The sequence below is a fragment of the Sorex fumeus genome, unplaced genomic scaffold, assembly GCF_029834395.1.
Source record: "Sorex fumeus unplaced genomic scaffold, SorFum_2.1 ptg000002l, whole genome shotgun sequence".
NCBI lineage: Eukaryota > Metazoa > Chordata > Mammalia > Eulipotyphla > Soricidae > Sorex > Sorex fumeus.
In genome coordinates, this window is record NW_026606059.1 from 48,476,020 (window position 1) to 48,484,153 (window position 8,134).

Sequence of the window (8,134 nt, forward strand, 5' to 3'; positions counted from 1 at the left end):
TACAAGATGAAAGCTCCATACAAGCAAAAAAAAAAGCACTTTTTTAGTTGAAATAAATGCCTCTCTGTTTCTAATTCTGGAAGTAACACTCAAAACCTCTTCAATGTTAAATGTGTGCTGTAACGGTGAGCTACCATCCCAAACCCGCAAAATCCCCTTCTTTTGTCCATACAAGAGGTGGGTAGGCTGACTGATTTCTTTTGGCAAGCTCTATAGAGAAGAAGCAAATTATCAGGGCCCAAATCTGGGGAAATACTTGAAGGCTATGATCACAAACATTAGCAACCATAACTAGACACAGTCTTCCACCCTTCCCTTCTCTAAGCCTTCACTTATGATTCAGGAATACCCAACTATATGGAGTTAACGGGCTACAGAGTTCAAAATGTTGGCTCATGGTATCTTCACATCCTTTACAGCCTCTAAACTGATATAGGGCTGTCTTCTGGTTTTTCACCACTCTCTTGGGTGTTATTTCTTTCAAGAAGACTTCTGTGGGTGTGACTTCCAGGCTGCTGGAAAAACGGAAACCGGGGGATGTTGCCTATTCCCTACTCCATGAGAGTCTGGAGATTTCATTTACAAAACCCACTACCTGAATTTTTCAGAAGATTCATTCTCATAAATGAGGCTCGTTCCCAGACTGTGGAGATCTGTTGTGAGGATGGCATCTATTAGACTCTGGAAGTTTTTGACTGCCTGGGCTCTGCTTTTAAAAATTCTTAGTTTTCATATAAAACATTGTATATTTTCTATAGGTTAGGGAATCCAAGAGTACAGAGCTTCAATTTTATTTGTATTTGTTTATAGGTTTGGCAATAACTAGCATATTAGGGATTCTCAATCAGTTTTATTGACTTTAATTGAGCTCACCAAAAAACAAAAATCCTAGAAGCATATATACAAGCACATGCATATTCATGCACACAATCAATGTCACAATACTGTGTGTATATATATGTACATATATATAGATATACTTATAAGTATACATAGTATGGGGGAATAGATGTGAACGGGCTGGCTATTGTCTTATTAATTAATATAAAGTTGACCTTGGGCTGGTCCCAAATTGAAATCAGCATATGATATAGATGTATATCGGCATGTCTGTAGGCAACCTCTATATCTCCAGAGCATTCCATCATGACCTCTTGGATTCTGTTTTCACTGTGAGAAAAATGGAGTTTGGACAAAGCATTTTTTGTACAATGGTTAGCATAGGAAGACAGCGTTTTTCTGAATAGTGTCCATGTCTGCCACCAAGGTTTTTACTGGTCTAACTACCCAACTCTTATCTGATATTCAAAAAAGGAGGGCGGAGAAAACTTGAAAGCCTTGTTTGAGCAAAAGCTCACATACTGCAGAGTCTCTGAGACATTGCTGTCATGTATCTGCTGGTATGGAGAGTTGTAGAATTTTCTGATAGTGAAAATAGGATTGACTTTTCTTTGTATATCTCAAATAAAGAAGTGGTAGCTGAAGTCATTCCTTAATGGGGGTTACAGAAGGTGTAAGATGAGGGATTCTCTGTCCCATTGTTACATATGATAGTAGAAAATGTGAGAGGAGAAACATGATGGATCTCACATGGCAGCATAGAGGATATCTTGGCAAACATCTGAGACATCCTCAGTGTTACCAGGAATTTTTAAAGTAAATAAGATATTTTTTGAAATATGTTTTTGTTCTTTTGTTTTGGGGACATACCAAAACAAACAAACAAACAAACAAACACTGTCCTCCTGTTGTTCATCGATTTTCTCAAGCGGGCCCAGTAACGTCTCCATTTTGAGACTTGTTGTTACTGTGTTTGGCATATTGAATACATCATGGGGAGCTTCATGGGGAGCTTGTCAGGCTCTGCCATGCAGGCGAGATACTCTCGGTAGCTTGCCGGGCTCTCTGAGCGGGGGGGTGGGGGGGTACATACCAAGGTTACATATGTACACAACTCAAAGCTTACTCATGGCTCTCTGCTGAGGGATCGCTCCTGGTGGTGCTTTGGAGACCATATGGGGTGCTAAGAACCAAAATTAGGTTGGCTGTGTGCAAAGCAGGTGTCCTTTCCATTGTATTATCTCCCTGACCCAAGTCATATGTGCATATGTGTTTTTCTTAGCAATATCCAGTTGAGACATATATAACCATGAATAATGACTGAACGGCTGGAGCGATAGCACAGCGGGTAGGGCGTTCGCCTTACAAGCGGCCAACATGGCCGACCCGAGTTCGATTCCTCCGCCCCTCTCGGAGAGCCCGGCAAGCTACCGAGAGTATTCGATATGCCAGACACAGTAACAACAAAAGTCTCCAATGGAGACGTTACTGGGCCCGCTTGAGCAAATCAACGATCAACGGGAGGGCCTTTACCTTTTACCTTTAATGACTGAACATGATTAATGAAGACTGGGAGAGGTGGACAAAATGAATTAAATTGGTTATTTAAAGTTCATTCTCACAAAAAGAGAGAAAGGATAGGATCTATTAACCTAAGTATGAAACAAACAAACCAAAAAGCTCAATTGAAATCAATTTCTAAGCAGCAATAAGAATACAAGGTTTGGGTGAAAAAAAGCAGGGATTTTTTTAGAATAAATATCATCTAATTAGCCTATTGTCTTTCTTGAGAGAGTGATAGAAAAATTGAAATATTATATATTTTAACCTTGGGTCAGGCTTTTAATTTTTCTCAATGAGAATTTCCCATCAATAAGAAAGATAATTCAACAAATATTTATGGAATGTCTAGTGCTTATGATAGCTAAGAGATAGGTACTCTGTAATAATCATTATTATCTGTGATGCATGAAGACCATTGTGGAAGCAAAAAGATATATGGTACGTAGCTGAAAATCAGGGTTGATAGGCTTTAATTCATTTATGTGTAAAATACTGTACACACATATCTAGTATCTGAGAAACTTTATAGATGTTTAACAGGCAAGAGGAACTCTCTGAAAGCTCCTTCAAAGAATAAAAAGCCTAAGTAATAGAAATTTGATCAGAAATCAAAAGAGAAGAACATGAAAGTTAGTTAGGAAAAAGCGTTGGTCTTTTATAATTAACACACAAATGCATATGCAAAAGTTCAAAAATTCTCTGCATATCACTATCATTTTACTACAAGTCAAAGAAATTAGATCTTTGTAATTAAAAACACCAGTTTTCAATTCAAGAAAAAAATGATAAAAGCAATAATGCACACACACCAAAATATAATATTGTTCTAAATACATTAATTCACGATCACGACCATCCTGTTGTTCGTCGATTGCCTCGAGCAGGCCCCAGTAATGTCTCCTTCATCCTAGCCCTGAGATTTTTTAAAAAGTGCCATATTCAAGGCTCTTTCAAGGTTAGGAGAATGAGACCCATCATTGTTACTGGTATTTGGCATATAGGGTACGCCATGGGGAGTTTGCCAGACTCTGCAGTGTGAGCAGGTTACATCCTGTAGCCTGCCAGTTTGTCCAAAGTAAGAATGAGATAATTAGATGTCGCATGGCCGCATTCCGGGAGCTGGTTTCTTGATTGCAAAAGAAGGAGAACTATATCACATTTCACTTAATCATGGAGTAATTAACCAGAGATCCTTTATATGAAGGTCATCCTATTTGTAGAAATAGCACGAACAATGTAAACACTTGCCGAGAATTCTGGTACTAGAGGATATATGCATACCTATTCCTATCTTTCTATTTCCTTCCTTCCTTCCTTCCTTCCTTCCTTCTTTCCTCCCTCCCTCCCTCCCTCCCTCCCTCCCTTCCTCCTTGCCTGCCTGCCTGCCTGCCTTCCTTCCTTCCTTCCTTCCTTCCTTCCTTCCTTCCTTCCTTCCTTCCTGTCTATACGTATCATTCTGACATAACAGCACTGATCCCTGAAATTCTTTTAATGTTGCATTTAAGATATAGAAGATGACATAGTTGAACCTGTACATTGTCATTTGAAATAGGGTCATGTGGACACAATACCAACAATACAGAACGTGGAAACACCTGAAAGCTCCTTTTAGAACACTCAATTGTTATTCCAAAGAATAACAAATATCCTGATTTCTAACACTTTTACCTATTTACAAATTTTATACAAAGGACATAATACAGTATTTATCTATTTTCTCTTGCTCAGCATGCTTTTATAAGATTTCTTTATATTATTGCAGACAGTCATAGTTTATATACTCTAACTGCTGTGATATTCCTTAAATAAATATTTAACCGGATAACTAGATGGCAATTGGATTCATGTTTAGTTTATGGCTTTTATACATAGTGTTTAAGGATATTTTTAAAACTATTATTTTATTGGTGGGTGTGACCCCTGCCTACTGGAAGATGGAGGATCTGGGTGGAGGATGCTCAGCTCCGATCCGAGCAGGCTGGGAGATCTCATCCCACATGCCTTTGTTCCTCTGCCAGTACCTGCATGTGGGTCCCGGGGCTGAGATCTCCCAACCTGCTCGGATCGGAGCTGAGCATCCTCCACCCAGATCCTCCATCTTCCAGTAGGCAGGGGTCACACCCACCAATTGGCCCCCTGGCGCCGTGTAATCCCATCAACAGCCAAGACCCAGAGACTATAAAACCCAGCTCTCGGAAGTGTGCAGCCGCATTCATGGCAGTGCAACATCTAATTATCTCATTCTTCCTTTGGACAACCTGGCAGGCTACAGGATGTAACCTGCTCACACAGCAAAGTCTGGCAAACTCCCCGTGGTGTACCCAGTATGCCAAATACCAGTAACAATGATGGGTCTCATTCTCCTAAACCTCAAAGAGCCTTGAATATCGCACTTTTTAAAAAATCTCAGGGCTAGGACAACGGAGACGTTACTGGTGCCTGCTTGAGGCAATCGATGAACAACAGAATGATCGTGATTGTGATTATTTTATTATTTTATTAAGGTAAACTTAATTTACAAGAATGTATATATTTGCATGTCTTAGGGATACAATGCTACAACACCATAACCGATAACAAAGTGTCAATAACCTTCCACTACAGCTTATTAAATCCCCTCCTTAAAGAACTCAATCCTGTGATGAGTCTAAGTGTTTTCATTGGATACAGTATATTCTGTTTTGCTTCTTCATATGACATATATGATAAGATCACTTGTTTACTTTTTCTCTGTCATACTTCATTTAGTGTGATTCCTTCCAGTTCCATTCCATGTTCCTCTTCACCACATCCCTATCAGCACTTATTATTTCTGCCTCGTCTGATCCAGGACATTGTCAGGGAAAGTGATAGCTCATTACTGTTCGAGTTTGTATTTCCTTGATAATCAGTGAGGGCTGGAGCGATAGCACAGTGGGCAAGGCATTTGCCTTGCACGTGGCCAACATGGTCCACCTGGGTTCGATTCCTCCGTTCCTCTCGGAGAGCCCTGCAAGCTACCGAGAATATCTCGCCCGCACAGCAAAGCCTGGAAAGCTCCCCGTGATGTATTCCATACGCCAAAAACAGTAGCAACAAGTCTCACAATTTGTTGTGAGACGTTACTGGTGTCCTCCTGAGCAAATCTATGAACAACGGGAGGACAGTGACAGTGATAATCAGTGAGAAGGAACATTTTCCCCATGTTCCTGTTGACAAGTTTTGTTTGGGTGTGTATGTTTCTTTTTTGCTGCATATAGGTACACACTCCTATAGGGTTAACACATAGGTATAGCATTGTTATATTATAAGATCTAACATGTTCATCATGCTCATTGTTAATATATAGCTAAACTGTTTTCAAAAATGGACATGCCATTTGTAGTTTGAATAACAGTGTATGATAAAACCATTGATTCTTTAATTTTTTCACATCTATGGAAAATTTATTTAGCATGATGTTAATTTGGGCATTGTGAGGATACAGAAAAAGAACAGTGAGTTTATTGTCTTCAACTATTTTGCACTTTAGTCAGAGACTGATATACAATGAGTTAATAGTAAGAAGTACAATTTATTGCTATGAAAGAATTACAGCAACATGGAAGAAAGACCAGGATGAAGAAATTATTGAGGTGTCATAGAAGGAAGACTCAGTGATAGAAGCAATATTTATAGAGTGATTTGCTGCTGACACAATGCTTTTCATGGTAGTATTTTATCTAACACTTAGAGCTCTCAATATAGGTATCACTATAATGGTGAATTATGTATGTCCAAAGGCTCTCTGAAGGCAGCAGTTATAACTTTGTCTTATATCTGTATATTCTATTATTTCAAGTATACACTGATTTAAGAATGATCTGCAAGTGTATAGTAGCCATAGGAAATGTAAATGTATTCATTTGAACATTTCAAAAAGCAATTTTATTAGTTTAATTTTTTTCCTTACAGCTTCATATTTATCTTATTTAAAGACAAAGTAAATTTCTGGAAATAATCTGTGTGGACTTGGAAATAAAGAGAACATAGAAGTGCAGATGTCACTTTGACTGTACTTTTTTGCCTCTCTGGGATATATTCCCAGGAGTGTTATTGCTGGGTCAAATGGAAGCTCAATTTCTAATTTTTTTAGAATCGTACATACTGTTTTCCAAAAGGGCTGAACCAGTTGGCATTCACACCAGCAGTGAAGGAGAGTCCCTTTCTTGCCACATCCATGCCAACACCGGTTGCTTTTGGTCTTTTGGATGGGTGCCAGTCTCTATGGTGTGAGATGATATCTCATTGTGGTTTTGATCTGCATCTCCCTGATGATTAATAATGTAGAGCATTTTCTCATGTGCCTTTTTGCCATTCAGATTTCTTCTCTGAGAAAGTTTCTGTTCATTTCGTCGCCCCATTTTTTGATGGAGTTGGATGTTTTTTCTTGTGGAGTTGAACCAGTACTTTGTATATCCTTTATATCAACCCCTTGTCGGATGGGTATTGGGCAAATATCCTTTCCCATTCTGTAGACTGTCTTTTTATTTTGATCAATGTTTCTTTTGAAGTGCAGAAGCTTCTTAGTTTAAGATAGTCCCATTTGTCTATCTCTGTTTTCACTTGCTTGGCCAGTGGCATGTCATCTTTGAAGATACTGTTAGCTTCAATGTCGTGGAGGGTTATGCCAACCTTGTGTTCAATGTACCTTATGAATTCCAGTCTGATGTTGAGGTTTTTAATCCATTTTGATCTTACTTTTGTACATTGTGTTAGATAGAGTTCTGAGGCCATTTTTTTTTGCATGTAGCTGAAGCATGGGTCTTTTTGATATTATCCAAAGCTATCTGATCAGTTGTAAAGAGTCTTGCAAAGAGTAAAGAGTCTTGTCAGGTAGAAGGTTGGTGGTATAGCTACTTTATCCCTCTATAATTTAGATTCTGAATATGTGTGAATTTTCTCTGTCCCATAAACAGATCATCACTGCCTTTACTGGCCTTTGGGAGCAAGATAAGATGTCTTACTGGGGCAAGAGCTGAGTAGTTGGGCAATAATGGGAGAAGAAAAACTCTATTATGTTTATATCTAAAATCTGTGTTAAGACTAAGTTCTGTTCATAAGTTTCACAGGATTACAATGAAAAAATTTTTTGGGGGGGTTGAGAAAATACAGATTCATTAAAAATATGAAATGCTTCAAGAATTTGCGTGTCATCCTTGCACAGGGGTTATGCTAATCTTCTCGGTATCGTTCCAATTTTAGTATATGTGCTGCCAAAGCGAGCACTACAATGAAAAATTTTAAGGGAGAAAGGGATTCCTGAAATTTATGCAGAGCTTTACAGTCAATGAAATTCTTTCAACAATAGCAATGAATTTTTTATTATACATGAAGGGACAGAGAAATATCTCAAAGCACTAGATCACATGGAGATTGGGGCTCCAGACCTAGAAATTTATGTTCCTCTGAGTGCTAATGGGCATGATCCCACATATTGAGACTAAGAATTTCTGGGTATGATTATGAAACCAAAAGAATAAAATAATATTAAATATTTTCCCATCAAATTTTGTAAGTTAACTATGATTTCCACAAATTTATTTCTGACATTTTCCTCTCATTTTCCAGAAAATTTTCTCACTCATTTTCTAGAAAATTTTCTAGGAGATATGAGAAAATTTTCTCACTCATTTTATAGAAAATTTTCTAGGAGATATGAGGAACATAGCACACAGCTAATAAAAGGTAAAGCTAGTCTTTAAATATTGGG

At 38.2% G+C, this 8,134-nt stretch overlaps 1 non-coding gene across 1 annotated transcript; it reads right to left on the bottom strand.

The window, feature by feature from the left end:
* Positions 1-7,543: 7,543 nt before the first annotated feature.
* On the bottom strand, positions 7,544-7,650 carry LOC130022891 (U6 spliceosomal RNA). Its single transcript, XR_008792330.1, has one exon. It is a non-coding gene; the product is annotated as a U6 spliceosomal RNA (small nuclear RNA).
* Positions 7,651-8,134: the final 484 nt, after the last annotated feature.